Source organism: Rhodnius prolixus, unplaced genomic scaffold, assembly GCF_049639745.1.
Source record: "Rhodnius prolixus isolate KJV_2025 unplaced genomic scaffold, Rpr scaffold_1, whole genome shotgun sequence".
Taxonomy (NCBI): domain Eukaryota; kingdom Metazoa; phylum Arthropoda; class Insecta; order Hemiptera; family Reduviidae; genus Rhodnius; species Rhodnius prolixus.
In genome coordinates this window covers 25352261-25373654 of record NW_027411581.1, presented here as the reverse complement: position 1 = coordinate 25373654, position 21394 = coordinate 25352261, and the positions used below count along the sequence as shown (strand labels likewise).

Genomic DNA, 21394 nt, shown 5'->3' with positions numbered 1-21394 from the left:
ATGATCATAGCTTCATGTCATAGAGTTGTCCAATTATGGAACGTCAATAGCATGAAGGAAGCTATAAGAATTATTGCACACAACAAAGCAATACAGGAAATGCAATTATGCTCACATGCGAGAAACTTCATCAGAAATTGCCATACTCAAATTGTATTGAAAATTTTCAACATGACGTGCCCATTTTCACTTCTTTACCACTTTTATTGCTGTTCATTTCGTACTGCCAATCTTTTCGTCTATCTCAGATTCTCATATCCTCTCAACCTTGTATTAGCCCACTCAGGCTTTCCATTTTTTTTTTTAAATTAACCTTACCTATCACTCTTAGTTTAAACTTTAAATTTAAAATAAAAACAATTATAGTGTACAGAATTAAAACTGTCCGGCAGGACTGTTGTATAAGGGTTGGATCATTAAAAACTGCACGAAAAAGCGTAGCATTGAAAAACACCCAACTTTAACAATTTTTTTCTCCATTTCTATAAAAGATAAAATTCCCAAATTTTCTTTATAATATAGGGCAAATCCTCCTTTATGACTGTAATTTTTTTGCAACAACCCAGATCTAATATATTTTGAGAAAAAAGTTGCTGAAAATGAGCAAAAACGGCATTTTCAAGAATGTTCTTGTTCTTGTTCTTGTTGTTGTTGTTCTTGTTACCTTTTTTGTAAACAACGTAGCACCTAAACGCGTGAACCGATTTTCATGAATGAGGTGTCATTCGAGTCGGAATTTTATGTAGATGTGCCTTTGGGAAGTCTCGACGCTGTACATCGAATCGGAGAGGAGTTAGCCCCCTTTATGTAAGGCCCCTCCAAAATTATTATTACTAATTACTCTGTAAATAGTGAATCTAAAATCATTTTAATAGATTGGAACTTTTAGCTGACCGATTCTCGGAAAGAAGAACCAAATTTAAAAAAGATAATTGGAAGAGAATTGTAATTTATTTCATTGAATTAATTATATTTTCATAATTAGTTGTTTGCTGATGTCCAGACTTGATGCATAGGGCAAAGAGGATATAGAGCGTATGTTGAGGAAGCTGGTAGAAGCCCACACACAAAGTGGGGCTTCGAAATGAAATCCAATAAATCGGAGTTACTGTCATAAGGAACTGATCGCAAATGAAATAGCGTTTAAAAGCGAACTCTGCTCCAAATATCTAGACATGAAGGCGTTGGTTCTCCATGTAAATAAATAAAACAGAGGATTGATAGAGGTAAAAGAGTGAACGGGATGTAATGGAGCGCTAATATAGGACTCAACTGTTCCTATATTAAAAAATCATTAAATTTTTAATATAAAAACTGACTAAAATAAGTTATTGTTTCCCACGCTGAATAATAAAACGGTAAAAATCACATAGAAGAACTTACGCAATAGAAGGAGAGTTCCATCGCATTTCACTTAGTTCGGTCATTTGCAACGGTCGCCTGATTTTTGCTTCACTTTAGCGAAAAGAATTACTAATTAATGTGAGAAACAACACGGCCACCTCATGATTGTTACGAAAGTACGTAATATTAATAGAATAGAAATGGTTTATATTTATTATTTATAAATGATAGTAATTATGATGATGCTTATTATATACTATTAAGGCTGTTTCTTAAGTTGTTTAGGCATTGAGATTTTATTTATTTACTTCTTAACCAACATTGATGCGGATTTTCATCCTAAAAACCTACAATACTAATTCAAGAGACTATTGGACTAAAGTAACAAAAATGAAGTCTTATTTAACTTTGCTGATTAGAATTCCTGTTACACACTAATTTCACAGGAATTTCCGAGCATCTTTATTTGTAACAAATTTTCTGATTAGGATGTGAAATAAAAATTGAGTGGTTTCTCGAGATAGTATGGTTTGTTTATTTCTAAACTGCCGAGCGAGGAGCGCGCCAATATGATGGGAGAAGGTACCGAGAACGCTGCCTGACAGATAAGTACTTTACGGTCACTCGGTAACAAGAACTAGCAACTGGTAGCAAGTTCCTTTTGATATACCTTTCATTTCAAATTAGATTCGTTTATCAAAGTACGAAGTTTTAAGACTGGGTATGCAAAAAGAATAAGGTACAAGGAATTATTATGTGGATATCTTTAAGGTATACATGTATACCTATAATCAAAATAAGCCCCTCCTCTTTTCGGCAGCTACAATACACGATTTAATGAACATTTAAATGCCTGATTCAATTCACTCTGAGGCTTTGTCTCCAATGTTCTCGTCCAACCTATTTGGGTAATCTAAATATATCGTAATAATCAAAACAACACCCTTTTAACTTCAATTCAAGTTGTTTTCCTGTTAAAAATCTACGAACATTGAGTGACTTTTAACTGGATGCTCACCATGAAACAAATTCCAACTGTTTTTATCTCAAGAGACGACAAATCCTGGTCATCCAACGCTTCAAAACTTTTAAACCATTCTCACCAGAAATTGTTTGCCCATTTGGAACAAATTCTTTATGGTTAAGCCCTTCTAAGAAAAATTTTAGACACATAATGCGCTTAACTTTGTATCTATATAAGTTTATTATCAATTTTTAAGTTCTTAGAGATTATATAAATTTAAAAGAAAAGGAAAAAGTAGCGGAAAATATTAAATTTAAAGAATAAATGTCAAAAGTGCTGAATAGAGACACACTTATTGAAATGTGTGATTACATGTTTTCTCCGTTGAAATGTGGATTATAGCGCCTGCAAGGAAAGGGATTAGCTCAGTTGTAGCGCGGTGGAAGTAGTGAGCCAGAGGTTCTGGGTTTAAATCTTGAGGTGTACCCATAGAATGTCAGGGAAACAGTCGATTTAAATTGTTGTTCATTCTTTTTGGTGACTGATTCATAGTTTCAATAGGATGAAAAAATAAATGCCATTTCAGTCGAGTAAAATTTATTTTGCCGAGCTTTCGACCTAGGGACTAGGTCATCTTCAGAGCTGTGGAACATGTTTACAGTTTGTTAACATTGATTCTATTGAAATGAATATGTATAATAAAACGAAATTTACAAAAATTATTTACCTAGTTTAGAAAGTAATACTTTTACATTTCAGGGTTGGTGTGTGTTCTGTCTTGTCTGTTCATGGACTGAGTGTGATCGGTCTATGTGTAATATGTGTTAGGTTGTGTGGAAGTCAGTGTTGCCAATTGTCAAGTATTTTGTAGTAAGTTAGCGTATATGTTGTTTAAATTGTTCGTGTCTGTTTTGAAATTTAAACTGTTTTCTGTCTTAGATATGTATATCATTTCTAGTACTTTCCTTTTCTGTGGGTTGGTTTCTGATTTAAGTATCTTTGTGTTTGGGAAATCGAAAGTGTGATGATTTTCTGTGCTGTGTAAGGAAAGTGCTGTGGTGTTCTTTTTTAGTTTTGTGTCGTAAGAGTGTTGGTACAGTCTTTTTTTTAAATATTGTGATGTTTCGCCTATATATTTTTTGTGACAGTCCCTAGGTCGAAAGCTCGGCAAAATAAATTTTACGCGGCTGAAATGGCATTTATTTTTTCATCCTACAGTCGATTTAAAGTTATAAGCTTCATATTATAGTCAAGAGTATCTTTTATAGTTCTGAAATAGACGCAAACCTCTACTAAATGAAAACAAATCAATCCAGATTCTAATTTTACTCATTTCATTATATACAAAAGATGGCAATTGTCGGATTAGTTATTCCTGAAGTTACCAGGAAATTAGTAAATTAACGATACTCGCGCTAAGATAATAAAAGAAGTAATAAAATTCTGTTTAGTTAATTTCTTACAGTGGACAGCTAGAAACTATAAGTTTAGTAAATACTTCATCAGATTTGATTTACAACATCATGAATAGAATGACTTTTTGTAACAATTACAAGGTATTTACAAAGTAGTTTATACACACTTGAAACTGGTACAGATAGAGCGGCTAAAGTGGCCGTGACATTGCTGGCTGTATTGTGCAAACAGGACGAGTTATGTCAGTGTAAAGTGGCAATAGTTAATAAATTCAGAGGAATGAAAGTGCCGCTAGTAAATAGGAGACAGAGGGGCAGAGTAACCACGGTAGCTACAAGTATTTTGCAATGTCCACTTTACAAACTTTTATAGCGCGCAGTATAATGTCGTCGGGGGAAAAAATTAAAAAAAAAAAAATAAAAATAAAAAACCACCGTCGAGCTGGCGTCTAACTGAAGTTGTGTCATATGTTCAGGTGAGGTCAAATCGTACATTAACAGTCACATTTCCCTTAACTTTATTAACAGTTTCTTGTTTAACTTAGATTTTCACTAAAATGTTGCAAACTGAAATTTAATTTAAAATGTACATAATGCTTATTGATGTTTCAAAACGGCAGTCGAAAGGTCTTAAATTAATCGATTTACCAAAGAACATCAGCAATTGCTCATTTAGTTTACCTCGGTTAGCCTAACAACCCAAGACTACACCATAAATTACTAATCTGTCTAGTCTAGAACTTTTAACAAATATAGTTATAAATCTATAGCAACATGTTCTGTATCTCCTAACTTTAAACAACTTTTTTCCCCTCAATAAAAACCTTCAAACATCAATAAATATTAAGCATGCTTTGAATTATTCAATTTTTATTTTTTTAATTTCGATCTATACAATTTTATTATATATGTTAACGTAAAAAATCAAAATTGGAGAATAAAATATTCGCTTGGTGAATGTGGAGTTTCACTTAGTCGCTTGGTGAAAGACCGAATATTTGGATTAAATTGTTGCAATAAGATCGTATAACGTCAATCACATAATTAAGTTAATTATTGGTATTATTTTCTTTTCTCATTTAGAATGCTAATGTTCGTTTTAAGTTCAACAGTTTTAAGTTGAATTTAAGTACATGTGTTGTTACTTAAGCTTTCTCCTATTTTGACATATAATATGTTTTAATAATCAAGTATGATTTTAAAAACGTCACAAAATTATTTTCATGCCAACAATAAACTTAATCTTGTGATTGACGTTACTAAATCCTATTTATTGCAACAACAACCTAATATTCGGTCTTTCATCTTTAGTGAATCTCAACATTCATCAAGAGATTCTTGACATTCTCTAATCTCGGTCTTTAACAGTAACATATATATTACGATATTATAAATTCGTATTTCACACCAGATATATACGTAATACACGTATAGGTCTGTTAAAAATTTAAATTTAAATGTTTCATATTTTTAAATATTAAATGAAATAATAATATTTAATTCTTTTTATACTACCAATTTGCTTTATATCTATCTGAACAATGATCTAGGGCAGAATTAGAGGCTTGGCCAAATTGATACTTTTGGTTATAGCGTTGATAATAAACTTTCGAATAGGAAGATTAATATTACTGATTTAGATCCTAATCAAGTCGGAAGTTCAAAATACACCGGCTATTCAGAAGTTTTCCTCCTCTTTTTGATTATTATCCATTTCCTCTTTTCTAATAGATCGTCTATTAGTAATGACAACGTATACTGAACAATTGCATCCGTAATTCAATTATCGATTATGCACAGCTATCATGAAATAAAGAATAATACTCTTTTTATATAAATATTTTTTATGAATATTCAATTTTTTAAATAATATTTCAAAATATTATTATTTTTTTTTGTGATTTAAGGCGCGTCAACATCTAAGGTTATTGGCGCCCGGAGCTTTTTTCAGTGCACTGCCGGCCTCCGGACAGTGTTCTCTCGTTACAAACAACACTGTCCATCACCGGACAGTGAGCTGTAAGAAGCTCCTAGGAAGAGAAAATCTAAGGGTCAGCAGCTGGATTCGAACCCGGGACCTCCGCGTGGGAGTCCAGTATGCTAACCTCATAGCTAATCCCTTCCCTTTCAAAATATTATTATTATTAATGCTATTTGTTTGGATTTTATTTTGCTTTACTATTAGTTATTTACTTCCACATTTTTTATCTATAATAATTTTTAAATTTTGAGAAGGATAATTAGTTTTTAAGAAACTAATAGAGCAGTTACAATTAGTTTCTTTAGTAACTAAACCAGCAATAATCCCGGTCATATAATCGTGCTTAGTGCACTAACGTACATGAGCAATTAACTTCTAGCTAATTGTTTCAGTCTTAAAGCGTAACTAGTAAAATTTATTCCACGTAAAATCAACAACCATAACCTTAAATTTACAGATATCTATTGTTTAAAAATGATTCTCTAAATAACAATTAAAATTTAATTAATACTTTTATTGCTTTAAATTTTCTAATAACTTCTAAAGTATTATGTTCCATTTCAGTTATTGCTCTACTTATATTCTTGAAATGTCTCTTTTTCCAAGCTTCACTCTTAAGTAATATATTCGAAAACTAATTTAAATAATTATTGATAATTAGTGTAATTAAACTAATTTATAAAAAGAAAATAAGATTTTAACCGCAACGATAATTAACATACAATACTTTTTATGACAGACAGCAAGAATAGACTTTTATTTACTACTTTTCCATACAGTTTTTTGGCTATTTATTATTATTTTAAAAAATTACAAGGAACGAAATTCACGAAAAGCAGTAATTCAAGACATTACAAAATCTAATTAGTGAGGCTAAGTTAAATTAATCTTAACTGCACAAAGTTAACTTTAATAAGTAATGAAAACTATAATTTGCATTATAAGCATTTAACAAGATTGTTGATTTATCCGTCGTGGAAACGTACGTTTATCGTATTCCGGACTATTGTTGACTCAGCAAGCCTAGTGTGAGACGAAAACATAATTGAACTTGATTTCTACTGCAAACTGATTAATCTACTAAACTGTTAATGGATGATAGTTCGACACCGGTCTGGGATAAAATCAACAATCTTAGCCAGCACTGCGGATCTAACCACATGTTTAACTGTGAAATAGAGCTAAATAGTGCAAGGTGATTACTACCGATAGCAGATTTAAAAATCACCTTTTGTTGATTGACGTTACAGGTTTGATAATGTATCAGCAAGAACGGAAGTAAACATTCACCTATTTTGCTTTAGTTCTAATGATTTTCAGCAAATGGTTAAATTCTGATTTTGAAATGAATTTATTTTTTTTTTTTAAACGTCAACATCTGAGGTGATTGGCACCCGGAGCTTTTAGGACGGATGTTTCTGAAAGATTTCTTAAGAGGAGATGTCTTTGCCCTGTGTTATTGAACTGAAAAAATATTAAAACGCTTAACGTTTAAGCAGCCAAATTTAACTAAAGAATATCGAGAAATGTACGGATTGCGGCAGAATTTCAACAGATTATCCCAAGACAAAGTTTTTGAGGTGTTCTTTTTAGGTGGCAAACGTTGTCAAAAAAACAATTAGTCTTCTAAGGAGCTAGATTGCAACAACATACACACAAAAAAAAAAATTGTGACATTTAGTGGGTTTCTGTGATCTGAAGACTGCATTTAATAGTCCACAAAGAGATTGGATCGATTACTCTAACTTCTAAACCACAATTCCGAAATAGTTTCACAATCAATAGTCGTATCTGTTTTCATTGAACTTGATTGGCTTAGATCTTGATATTGTCTCGCTATTTCCTGAATCAAAGTCATTTAGCATTACCATATTGCCTTGAACGTCAGAATCATTAGAACGTCAGAATAAACAATGAATTTTGGCAGATGCAAACCTCTACATAGAAAGCAGAAACTTCTCTACATAAATATTTATATATTATTTATTCTAATTCCAAGTTATTACTTTTATGATAGCCATTACTGATCATCAAAAACTAATAAAATGAACAAAATCTGATAAGATTACTGAAATACTCGAATATCGCATATTTATTGAGGTTTTACAATTTTAAGCAGCAATAAATGATACATTAAAAAAAATAGCATGGTTCTTAAATTTTATAATATTTAAAATTGTTCAAATTTTTTAAATCCCCAAAGAAATATGACAGACAGTGAGGTCTCTGTTCGTCGCAGTCAAATGATATGGTGGGGGTAGATATTTTTCATGTCTCTCTCCTTGAGTTGACATTCTTTAAAATCCATTGACTTGATATCTTTATTATATTATATACTTTTGTACACATACATATATATATTTATATATATAATATAATTTATATATATATATATATATATATAATGTAAAGGAACCGGTTGGCTGGCTAGTTTTATAACAAGAAAGGTAGTGTTATATCAATGATAGGGCCAGGCCGGCTCCAGGCTACTGCAATATTCTCTTTAGAGATTTTATAAAATGTGCCACATATCACTCATAATTCAAATGTAGCCGGTTTTTCTTACTTTTCTCTAGAAATAACCTGAATCCAAAGAATCTGGTCTTCGGTTGTAATCTTAGAACGAAGTATATTTTATTTAAAAAATAAAAATAAATAAATACACTATTTTATAACACACATGTCCGTCATTTAAGCGCAAAATTGTTAGTCTGCATTACTTTTATTCCAAAGAACTTTAAATTAAAAATATAAAGTATTTTAGAATTTTAAGATGCACTTTTATTCATGCAGAATATAAAAAAGTTCATTATCTTAAGATAAAAGTAAAGTAAGCTCTTTGTTAAAAAGGCATCAGTTGTACAGATATTTTACAGTACTATTTTCCACAAGAAGACCAGCAAATAATTTGTCGACAGTGAATTAATTGATTTCAGTCAATCAAAGACAATCATACAGTTCGAATAATTGTTATTTTTGTTTTAAACCAAGGACATCCTTGGCCATTCAGCTTTTCACTGCCGAATGTCCCAAAAACTGCTGGATTTATTGGGTCGGCCAATTATGTGGCTGTTCTAATAGCAGCGAGCGAATGAGTAGGAGCAATCAGCATCTACTCTTGTGCACAGACTTCCATTGGGCAGAAGGAAGCAAACCTTGGCTGACCTTGAAGATGGCTAGGTAAAGGATCATCTACATAATTACTAAAGTATGTCTGTTAAAGTGTCGATTCTCCATGATAACGTGTTTAATATCAAGTTGATCAGCAGGTTGATATGAAGATAAATTGTACTATCTTCGAAGGATATACGGCTAAGTTGATATTGTGGAAGATCAGGAGAGGTTGGTTGCACAATTTACATGAATTTTCTTCTAAGTAAATAAGGATTGGAAGTTTTCAATAAGACAATTACGATGGGAAGCACGCCTATAATCACAGCTTTTTATGCCTTACCACCATTACTTACTTGTTTCGCTCGCAAGATTACTAATTAACTTATCACTAGAACCTATGTATTAATTATAAATTCTAAATTTAAGTGTTAAGTATTTTGTAGTAAACCGATAAGGAAGAGGAGTATAAAAAACCTCAGGAGAAGGGGAGAGGCAGCCCTGGCCGGAATGCAGCTTAGAAAGTGCATATAAAATTAAGTTGAATGCATGAAGGTAGGGAATGGTGTTGGCGGGTGGTCGAGCTATCAGTATAATCAAGTGTGCATTGTGACATTGGCTAATCCACTCTCTAGCCAATACATTGCCATGCGGCTCGCCACTAGCCTGACCTCCATGTACTCTTCTTACAGACAACTATTATCAAATTCTGTGCCTTCCATCTTTCCATCTCTGCCTTCTTTACTTTCTTTATCTAATCTCCAAGAGCGTTTTTATAGTGTAATACTTTATAACAACACAATATAAATAATTAAAGTCTCCCACTTATCAATTCCCAATATCCATCTGCGCCCTTACACTGACTTTGAAATTAAATAACAGCTTTTCAAATAAACAGTTAAGAATATCGCTTTTTGAAATAATTTCCAAAAAACTGAAACTAAAAAATTTTTCTCATTGATTCCTAGAACTTCGAGGGGATACCTGGTATTTATTCCTATAAAATATGGCAAATAACAAATTATTGATAATTAGGTTTCCCTTACATGTAGCATACCACTTACAATGATTAAAATGAATCAACATGTTTCTACATACAATTTAGGAGAATAGGGATGCCTCGAACAGACAATTCATTGAAATTACTATTAATACTACTATTGGCGCTACAGCCCATTACTGTGCCCTGGCCTCCTCAATCCGCTTCCATTGCAGCAACCTTCCAATTCCTCACTCCTAGCAGGTCTCTGGCACCCACGCCTACCCCATCATTCCATCTCAATTTAGGCCTGCCCACTCTCCTGATCCTATGTACATTTTCCTGTAGAAGCCTTCTGGGAGTTTCTAACTCAGACATCCTAGCCACATGGCCCGCCCATCTGAGCCTTCCAAGCCTTATTTTCATTAAAATAAAAATTTAAAAAACCAATAAACTAAAAAATAAAAAATGAACATCCAGTCCAGAATAAAGCCGGTTTTTAAGAACCTCTTTGCGAAATTTGATTCAGCAATTTTTCCTTTACCAAAAATAACCAAGTTAAAATCGAAAATAAGAAAATCAAGGGACACAATCAGTATAAAAACAACTCCAAGTTCGGCACATTCAGAGAATACCTTAAGGAATATCTGAAGATGGCCGATAAGGATGAATCCTCCTAATCTAATATTAAAGAAAGACAACGTTTTATTTAATAATTACCTTAATTACTGATAAGGCGGTGGCTAAATAAAAAGCAAGAAATTAAAAAATATATATATATATTTATAGTAATATCTAGTTCTTAGACAGGTATTTTAAAGACATCTACAAGAAGAAGTGAAACAACTAGATTTATCACTATTCTCTCCTTCTGTCAGTCACTGAAGCAATAAAATGAAACAATTTTTTTATGCATCAACAAAGCGTGAAAAAGGGATATAGAGAACAGCTGGGTGAAGTTTAAGAAACATAATTTTGACATTGAAAAATGTACTTTAAAGAAATCTAAAAGGCTTTAGTTAATTTTCTCCAGTAGTAGGTGCTCATCTTGTCAACGGGTTTTAAGGGTGTTGGGCTTGAAAAGGTGCTCTGGAGTTTTGGATCATCCAGCGCGGACTAGCTGCTGTGATGGATAGATCGCGGCCAGCCAGTCATCAACTCTCCAATATATGTAAGCGTGTGTTTTAACCAACTTGTTAATGGAGATTTACCTTTTATGGGTTGTATCATACAGATATTTTACGATCATGTCCACTGTTACACCTCCTCTGTTTATAGCCACTTTGCACAGTTTAAACTGGACAATCTTGTTTTCCCACTTTTCTCGTTTTAATAAAATATTTGCTCCTTTTTTTTTTTTTTTTGCCATCTCACTGTATAAAAAATCTCTTTAATAATATGCACATAAATTTGAAGAAACTATGGACAAAGAGAGGAAAAATATATGTTGTGACACATCATAACATTGTTTTGTTATCAACTTAAATATTCAATTATGAAACAATCATTCAATATTATCATTTAATACTTCTCAGCGTCATTTTTTTTCAAATATAAACAGTAATTTAGATAAAACAATGTTATAAAAAGAAAATATTATATGAGCTGTTCACTACTCAAATCGATTAATTCCACTTTTTGAAACATCCTAAATTTGTGTCAATGCACTTGGTTCAGTCATAGGTTTTTATGTTTATAATAAATTTCCCAAATAATAAAGATAAACACCTTTAAAAGACAAAAATTTTGTGGCTATTGAATAATAAATAATTTATTTCAGAAGCCATTTTGATTAACTCCGTGCTCTGATGTAAATCGTTGCAATAATTCAACTCAAATTCAGTAGTAGCCGTTAAATTATAACGGTAAATTTATTTGAATTTATATTATGCACGGAATTTTAAAAAACAATGTATGTAACAATGAGTTAATCGAGTTGTGCAGTGAACGGCTCATATATAAAAGTGTCCAGGTGTTAGTTGAAAAAGCACCCAGTGGTATCTCTCTCCATTGCCTAGCTTACTATTCCACTGTTGTCATGGAAATAGATCACGAGATCATCTTCTCTTCAATCTCCTTGGACATAATAGTGCTGGAGCAGAAAGGGGTTCGATTAATGGGATTAGGATGAACTGTCGCAGTGGAATGAAATTTATGAAAATGAATTTTCGCCAGATCTCTGACAGAAGGGATTTTAAGATCTTTAAGACTAGTGTGGTCTTGATATACAAAAAATACAACAGAGCATTAAGGACTTTTAAAAGTATTTTTGACTGCAAGCATTAGTTGGGACGTTTAGTTGGTCGCGTGACAAATTTGACTACATAACCATAGTTCTCTCGTTACTTATCTTGAGCTTTGTTTATTTGATGAATAGTCTTACCCGTTTCTTGTCTTTTATGTTTATTTTAGGGATTCCATGCAACGTCTTCTAGGAGTAGTCCTCTGAATGGTGCATTCATCTAATTGACAATCGCCATTTTTAAAGCAGATATTTAATTTGCGATAATATAGTACATAAAGAACTGTATAATTGGAGAAAAAGCACATTACATTTGTGAGGGATAAATAGATTACACGCCCAGAATCATGTCAAGTTCATGTGGATCTTCTCAGTGCTCTTACATCTCCAATAGTTTCCTTTCAGGACAGTCTACTTCGAACAATACTGGACAGTGAACAGCAATGCAGAAAAACAATTATTTCAGTTATCAGAGCATTTATTTTAAAAAATAATAATAAAATAAAATATGGGAAAGATAGAATGTTTAACGAGGACAACAACAGGTTCAACATCTTGAAATCAGAACAACAAGAATCCAATTTTATCTCTAACTTCACATAATGTGATTCAGTATTTGTTGAAACTAATAGATAAACTTTTTTGACTTATTATAATTGTTTGCAGTTTCAAATGAATTTCATTGGTTACCTGGTAGTTTCGGTTAAAATAAAAAAATCATCTTTAAAACTAATTGAAAATGCATAACTGAAACCTGATAAAATCAAATGCAATCTTGAAATTCTAGTAAAATTAATACAATTCTGATACACACGAAAATTACACGAATCTTAAGTCAATTCAGTTCTTAAATTGTCCAAAGATTAATAATAATACAAAACAGACTGAGAAGAAGCAGGGAAGTATTTCAAGCTTCAAGGGATGTGGAAAGATTTATTATAGGCAGAAGAGGATATCCAAAAATCCCTTCTTGCTATTTAAGGATTAAGGGATTATTAAAGTTGCCCTTAGATACCAAAAAGGCCTAATCTCTTCTCTTTAGTGCTTTCTACAGAAATAAACTGACGACATAATCAAATCATTTCTTTCAAACATTTCATTTTTGTAAATTTTAAACAATCTGAAAAAATAAAATTGGAAAATATTAGTTTATTTTATACTATTTTATTTATATATTTATTAATAATAATAGTATTATTATTTTTTTTTTTGGCGCATCAACAGCTGAGGTTATTAGCGCCCGGAGCTTTTTCCAGTGCACTGCCGGCCTCCGGACAGTGTTCTCTCGTTACAGACAACACTGTCCATCACCGGACAGAGAAGCTCCTAGGAAGAGAAAATCTAAGGGTCAGCTGCTGGATTCGAACCCGGGACCTCCGCGTGGGAGTCCAGTATGCTAACCTCATAGCTAATCCCTTCCCTATTATTATTATTATTATTATTGATTACAATTGGTACAGCTCTAATTATTAGAATCAGCTGAACAAAAAGATTTCGGTTTTGTAACATAAGCTTGATAATGAGCATTAACAAACAATATGAGGTTGAAAATACTTTCAATTTTTAACTTATATTTTATTTTTAAATCCCAAATTATTATTTCTTGATACACCTACCCAGAGTCTCGCTTCCTTTAACGAGAAACTTGCAGTAATCTACTGGAATATAAAAAATTAAAATAAAACAAAAAACTTATAAAATGTTTCTGGCTCTCTTCATCAACTAAGCTTCCGCAATCTCAGAATTTAAAATTTTAATTTCTTTAATTCAATTTCATCGCAATCGTTCAGATTTCCCATTCTGAGTTTTCGGCAGAAATGTTGGTTTTGAGGTGCCCTTATTCTGAGTTTTTGAGTTAATATTTATTTAATTTTAATTAAACTTTAAATTTTATTAATATTATTTTAATTTTAGCTTGATGGGTTTATGAAATGCATGTTTTGCACGTAACATCTTTGTAAGTAACATTAAAGGAATAGGTTTCACAGATGTTAGATAAAACACAGTTTTTCTTCTAGCAAAGATACTATTAGGACAGTTTATTAGAACTTTTACACTTTCAATTAAATTTAGAAAAGTTTTAGTTGTACCCGTGAGTCTCATGTTGGGAAGTTATGTGAGGATAGAGGAAATTTGCAGATGTTATCGCCATACCATTTCCTGCATCTCTAGTCGTGATTAGATGTTCATTGTCTAGTTTTAATTTTAAGAACATTTCTAACTCCAAGTTAGTAGATGGGCCAGTAATATTTCTCCTCAAAGTAATGTCATACGAAATAAGCAAAGTAGGCAACTTTTTGGAGCTGTTGTTACAGTAAATACAGACAGACAAACAGGAAATTACTTCTTGAATGTCATTTATCAAGCGAGATTATCAAAACCAGTACGCCACGTAAAGAGGAGTAGTCGTGAAATCTGCTTTTACTGTTTCGCTGAGTACGTGAGAAAAAGTTTGAACATTTTTTTTTTTTTCTTTCCTCCTTCTAAACGTATTAAAAATGTCCGAGCCGGACATAACTGGTTCAGGTATTCCATTCATAGCTATGAGAAATGTACGTACGCATTGTAGCCAGCCACATTCTTTCTGGAGTTGAACGTCGGAGAGGCATCTTATATAATTACATTACCGGCGAGATAAGTAGCGGCATTTTCTACGAAATAACTTGACTACCAAGTATGGAAACCGGACTCCGGTAAGTGATTGTTCTGTCTTTAGCTTTATACAAAGTTACCATCGAATGAAATGTGTTTCAATTAAATATCCCTAGAATTAAGAGCTTAATAACTTTTTAGACAATCATTTCAGTCAGCTAATTTAGTGTTTGAGAGAAGTTTTCAATTTCTAATAAATCAATCTCTGATGATGGGTGAAGAATAGCCAGAAATTTTTTAAAAACCAATGAGGGTAATTTCGAATTTTTTCACTAAATCAGCCGACTAAAATAATTGTTTAAAAACTTAAGCTCTTAATTCTAGAAATATTCAATTGGAACACATTTCATTCGTTGGTAACTCTGTATAAAGCTAAAGACATAAACAAGTTTGATTTTCTTGGCAATGATCAATTCTCTAAATTAAATTATTTAAATTAATGTAAGTTAAAATATTGTCCATAAACCATCATTCTTATTTATTTTGCCCACATAAGATTCTACAGTTACAGGCGTGGCTTGTTTGATATTGGCTGGCCAGCTGTTACTAACTCGGCTTCTCCTATTGGTTCTAAAAACCGCGTACATTTAACATCTTCAATTCTCAATTTTGATTAGTCAATTTTCGTAGCCAATTATTTCTTATTAAAATACGCCCTAAAATTATTTAAACAACTTTTCCCACGTAGGTATTTAATGAATTATCGGAATCGTAACAAAAATAATTAAAAAAAAAAAATCATAAAAAGTAATCCAAAACTCGAAAAATACATTCGTAACATTTTTTCTACATATCAATAATGCAGGAGGAAATAACCAAGTTATGAAATTATTTTTTTATTTAATAAAAAAGTAAGAAAACTTTGCTTATAAATCCGCCATTGCCTGAGATTATTCGCATATGGCCGCCTGTCATTAAAGCAGAAAGGGTTTGGTGGCACTCCAATGTTTTCTCCATTGGCAATCCAACCCCTTGTTTGACAAGTTTTTCAGACAAATTTTTAAAAAACCACTTTTCAGTGGACATCAAAACGGAATGTTAGCTGAAAGCTAAACAGAAAAATCTAAAATCTACTCTAGTTGAAAAAGAGAAAGTCGAAAAGTTATGCTGGACGATGAGAGCAAGAAGCAGATAAAACTAACTGGACCTCAGTGGACCTCAAAAAGTGCATTCAAATGACGCACTCAGGATGCGAAACCTTTTTTTTAAAACTTATCTTTTTACTAGTGCTGCACGAGACCGAGACGAGGCGAGACTTTATGCAGTCTCGATCTCGGTTTCGGTCTCGGTCGCTCAAGTCTCGGTCTCGGTCTCGGTCTCGTCGAGATATCTCGGTCTCGGTCTCGGTCTCGTCGAGATATCTCGGTCTCGGTCTCGGTTTTTTGAATTTTTGTTTAAGTATTAAAAGCGGTTTGCTATTAATAATCTTTTCAAAAAATGTTATTATTTTCTAATAATTATTTTAATTTATATATTGGTTATGAAAATGTGTGTAAAAGAAGACAACTACTTACACTTCAATGCATCATATATTACTATAACTGTTATATATCTTTATATAATTTCAAAAAGATGTTAAAAACGCGCCAAATGAAAGACCCAAATAACATATCTGCCTGCTATAACAAGTCGATTCGTGAAATGAAAAATACACCTCCCAACAAACTTCCCGCTCCATTAGTTATGGCTGTTGGTGAAGATAAAGAATCTGATGATTCACCTTTTGACGATGACGTCGACTGCATCAATATTTTTGCACCATTTGCTCAAAAATAAGCAAATATCACCGAAGCATGGAAGACAGAAATAATTAATTACACCAAATTAGACCAAGCACCAGTAGACGTTGACATTTTAGAATGGTGGAAAACACTTGAGAATTCCTTCAAAAATTTGTCTAGAATGGCAAAAGATATTTTTAGTATCTGTGCAACTTCAGTGCCATCGGAAAGATTATTTTCGCAAGCTGCGATGATAATGACCAATAGAAGATCTTCTCTAGCTTCTGACTCAGTAAAAGCTCTTTTATGTATCAATGCTTGGGCAAAGTGTATCTTAAAAACGAAAATTTGTGGCAATATTTTTTAGGTGCATAGATAGTCTTTTTTTTCAAATTCACTAATTCCTAAATTCTAAAATATAATTCAAATAATATCAAAGTTCAAAGTATTAGATTATTAATAGTGAAATTTATGAATTTGAATGAATGAATGATATGAATAATGAAATTTAGTGAATTTATGTAAAAATTATGTAATTCGAAGGGGGCCGCCACGGTAGCCGAGCGGTGCAAGATCTGCGAAGCTAATGTGTATTGTGGTATTGGGTTCGATTCCCGGTCTTAGGCCTTGGATTTTATTTAATGGTTAATATGAGAAATTTACAGTAAAGTATGTTTGCTAGTCGCCTCCGTCCGCGACACCTAATTGGTAGTTGGACGTAAAGCCCCGCCTGAAAAAATGGGCGATTACTTTACTTTGCTTACTTTACTTATGTAATTCGAAGTCAAATAGATTTAGTAATATTGAACATATATAATAAAATCGTATCTTTTAATAATTAATTCAATACCCGTAATGATTATTTATTAATAAAGAACACAATTTTATAATTTTGTAGCTAAAAATTAATATTTGAAAAACCGAGACGAGACCGAGATTTCTCGACGAGATATATATCAGGTCTCGATCTCGGTCTCGGTCTCGGTTGCTCAAGTCTCGTCTCGGTCTCGGTACCGAGACCGAGACCGAGACCGAGATTTGTCTCGTTTCTCGTGCAGCACTACTTTTTACTGATTAAAATTTTTTCAAATAATAGATAACAATGCAGAATGCCATAAAACGGGAAAGAATTATTTCGTCAATAATTAATATTGTAGAGCACACAATATATCAAATATGTCTAGGAAATCGAAGAGACAAGCAATAATCAAGCCGTAAAATTAGTGCAAATCTGATAATCAATGAAGCATATCAATTGTCACTGTCACATACTCTGTCAAATATGATGCGAACAGATTATCTTGGTTGATATTCAAATTTGTTGTAGAACACATCCTGTATTAGTAAATTGGATTACAACTAGTAAAAGCTTATATTAACCGCAACAATTAATTTGCATTTGATGCTACATGCTCATCTAGTTCTAATATTTGTTAATAAAAAATTGTTAATTAATACACCTAAATATATTTTTTTGTATATATATGTATAAAGTGACTAAAATTATCATTATTTTGATAAAAAAAATGAGCTTAAAAATGCGCTTAGAGCTCGTTCAGATTCTCTCACAAATTGACACTGACTAATTAAAAGTTACCAACCCAGTGTTAGTAATGACAATGTGTAGAGATTGCCTTTTGAATTATTGAAATTATCTATAAATACAGATAGATTGTCAGCTTATAAAGGTGGATATATGCAACAAATTAAGAAAATATGAACTAACCAATAAGTTGGGCAAAGATTCTATAGTTGTTGGATTGGAAATCAATCAAGTAAAGAAACCCAGTTAGAAAGGCTGATTGAGTAGCGCTGGCTACTGGGGAACAATCATATATACGAGATATATACATCTCGTAGAGAGATAGACACACTTTAGGGAACAGTGAGAGAGAAGTTTGGACCAGTCGGTAGCCATCTGCCAGATGAAGTGAGGTCGAACTTGATCACGTCCCTAGATTGCAATACACAGGTCTGACGATGAGCTGGTGTATGAATGAGATAGAGGGTCGCTATAAAACAAGATCTATTGATAAGGACGAATAAATATAGATCTTACACAAAATGAATAATCAATCATTTAGTTGGTCTTATTGAAGAAATGTAATAATAAGTTAAGTTCAAATCTATTATAGTCAGGCACAGACATTTATTTAATATAAATTTATGTAAACAGATATTTATAATTATAAAGACATGTTTGCATGAGAATTATTATTACTGCCTCTAAATCGATCAGTAAAGTGTTGCGATTATTTCTACTGGAAGTACCCGTAATGAGGTCCTCAGAGTTCGAAAATGTGGGTTCGAGAAAATAGTGAAGGTTTTGTGTTTAAGGGCGCTTTTATTCATTCATTTTATAATTTTTGTTTTAAGAAAAATCTTTAAAATCATTTTAGAAAAAATGGGGGATTAGATTTCTTATCTTATCTTGGACTAACCATTCAATTAATATTGCATTGCCAATCCGGAGTCAATTGACTCCAAAAAAGTAGGAATGGTCTCTGTTTCCCACATCTCATAGCTATCCCGAAATGCTCTTAGATATCCCACTCTCTCACCATTCGATAGTCACGAGCTGAAGACCATGGAATTCTTAGTTTCTTTTTGCAGATTAGTTTACTTGAATCATAAGAGTCATTTTGACTCCAGATTGGCACTACACGTAAAATATATCGGAGTCATTTCGACTCCTGATTGGTAATATAAGTAGATTTTCTGTTATTATCTTGACTCCAGATTATTACCTAAATGCACATTTGATAAATTTACAGCATAGAATGTATCAAGGCACAAAAAAAGCCTCTTTCTAGAATTGATTTTCTATCCAAATTACAGCAAAAACTTGTAGCAAATTGGGTAATTTCCGATCCGTTTCAGCAGCGCAATGTAATTGAAAAAATAGTGAATGTAAATAAAAAAATGAATAAGTCCCTGATCAGAAGGCAGTCCAGTCAGTATTCTAGAAAATACTGAAATTACTGCGATCCTAAGTTGAAGTTAATTCCTTCTGCGTAAAAAGGTTAAAGCCGATTTGTGGACAAAATTTGTTTTTTCGATCTTAAGTCCCATTCTTTCTCATCCTTTTAATGCAAATTTTATTATTAAAATTGAAATCAATATAAAAAAAAGATAAAAATAAATTATGAAGTCAATATGACTCCACTTTGGCAATAACTAACCAAGATCGAGCATTGGCAATGCAGAGTTAAGCTCGGTAATTTTTAATTATTAAATTTTGAGTTCAAAAGAAATTTCTCAGTAGATTTAAAATTTGAACCGCTTAAAAGAAAGCTTCTACAAAGAAAATTTGCTTTAGGATAGTTTTAGAAGAGGGATCTGTTAGAGGAACGTAAAGCCACAATAGATCCTTGGGGGTCGCTGAGGCGTAGGCCTTTAAGGACGCCTTGCTAGAATCTAATCTAGAGGAAGGTATAGGACAGGCTTCACTACAAAGTTCCATTTTAGCAATGCACGGTTCTACAAACTGTATTAGCGAAAAATGAAGATATTATTGACTTAAATTCCATTTTTGGAGAATATGTAAGATTTAGAACCTGGAGCACAACAATGAGAGAAGGCCGTAAGAGAGTTCGCCCAATTTGATTTTGTTCATAAAATTGGCCGAATTCTGGACTAAGAAACAATAGTTTTCATCGAGTACTTTATAACTTGAATTGTCGTTACTTTTCAGTTTTTATATGAAACATTTTGCCGAAACTTAAAAATACTTGGTGGTTATGAAGTCTTAACATTCAATGATTATTTTCTGCTGAATCCATTTGTCTCATGGCGAAAATTGAATATTCAACGTTAGTTTGAACAGAATATTTACTAAAAAAATAAAAATTGAACCATATTTTGACTTACAAAACAATTTAACTGAGAACCACCAAGAAATTTTCTGTTTTCTTGTATGTGGCTGCAAATAAAATTTGAGTGGTTGGATATGCACAGTAATATGTGAAACTACAAACATCCAAGGGTGCATTGAAAGCCAACAGTAACACGAAGTGAGAAAGCGCAGGAATTTGCAATGGTAAAAGCTTGCAATGATGCACTCCAATAGAGAACGATGTGTACATATCAATTGTGGTAATGAAAAGAAAAAACAAAATAATAATTAAGTCTAAGAAATGACTAGAAGAGACTGATCATATCAAACTGCATAAAGTGCACATACTGTTCACAGACATCCAACTGCATTTTAAGTAGCCTGCAATGTATTTTTCTCTATTGATCTTTCAAGTTTCCGCTATCTGTGATCAGACCGAAGCACTTGCTTGTCAAGCAAGTGGTGAGCGAAACGGAGCTTTCAGAAACCGAAGATCTAGCTAAATATTTTTACAAATTTAGTACCTTATACTCTCATTCCAGAAAGAAATTTATATAAATATAGTATTGATTCTCAAAATATTATTGATTATTTCAATTGATTTCGTGTTCTGGCTTATAGAGGTTATATCTCTTAGTACCAATAGAAATTGAATTATCAACTTCAAATATTAACTTTAACTGCGTTTCTTACGGAATGACATGAGTATTAACCTTGCTACAGCGATGGAAGATTTATTCAACCTGCTGCCATTATTCAGGGAATTTACACCTTTATTCAGGGAATAGGTTGGATGGTTTCTCTTAGGCTTTTTGCAAATGCATTGCCCATGATTAGGCGACATTCGTTAGTCTATGATAGCGTGAAGAGTTGGCTACAGACCCGATTTCGAGCTTGCCCAAATGGATGCAAACTTCGAAAATAACTTCCGAACCATATTGACCTGATTAACACCGCCAATAATGGACGACCCTGATAGACACTCTGACGTTTCCAACTCCATGGCATTGCGGATGGAATTTACAAGCCGTCATACCACATTTGGTTGTGTCCAGACAAGTATTGTACAGTTTTTCAAGCAGATGTTGTGGCAATTGCATATGTGCTAGAAAAATTGTCACGAGATGAACAGCTCTAACAAGCTTGCTTT

General features: G+C 32.6%; 1 protein-coding gene across 9 annotated transcripts in view; it reads right to left on the bottom strand.

Annotated features, from left to right (window-relative positions):
* vvl (ventral veins lacking) overlaps positions 1-21394 on the bottom strand; it is a 241027-nt gene that overhangs the window by 27738 nt on the left and 191895 nt on the right. The window lies entirely within an intron of this gene.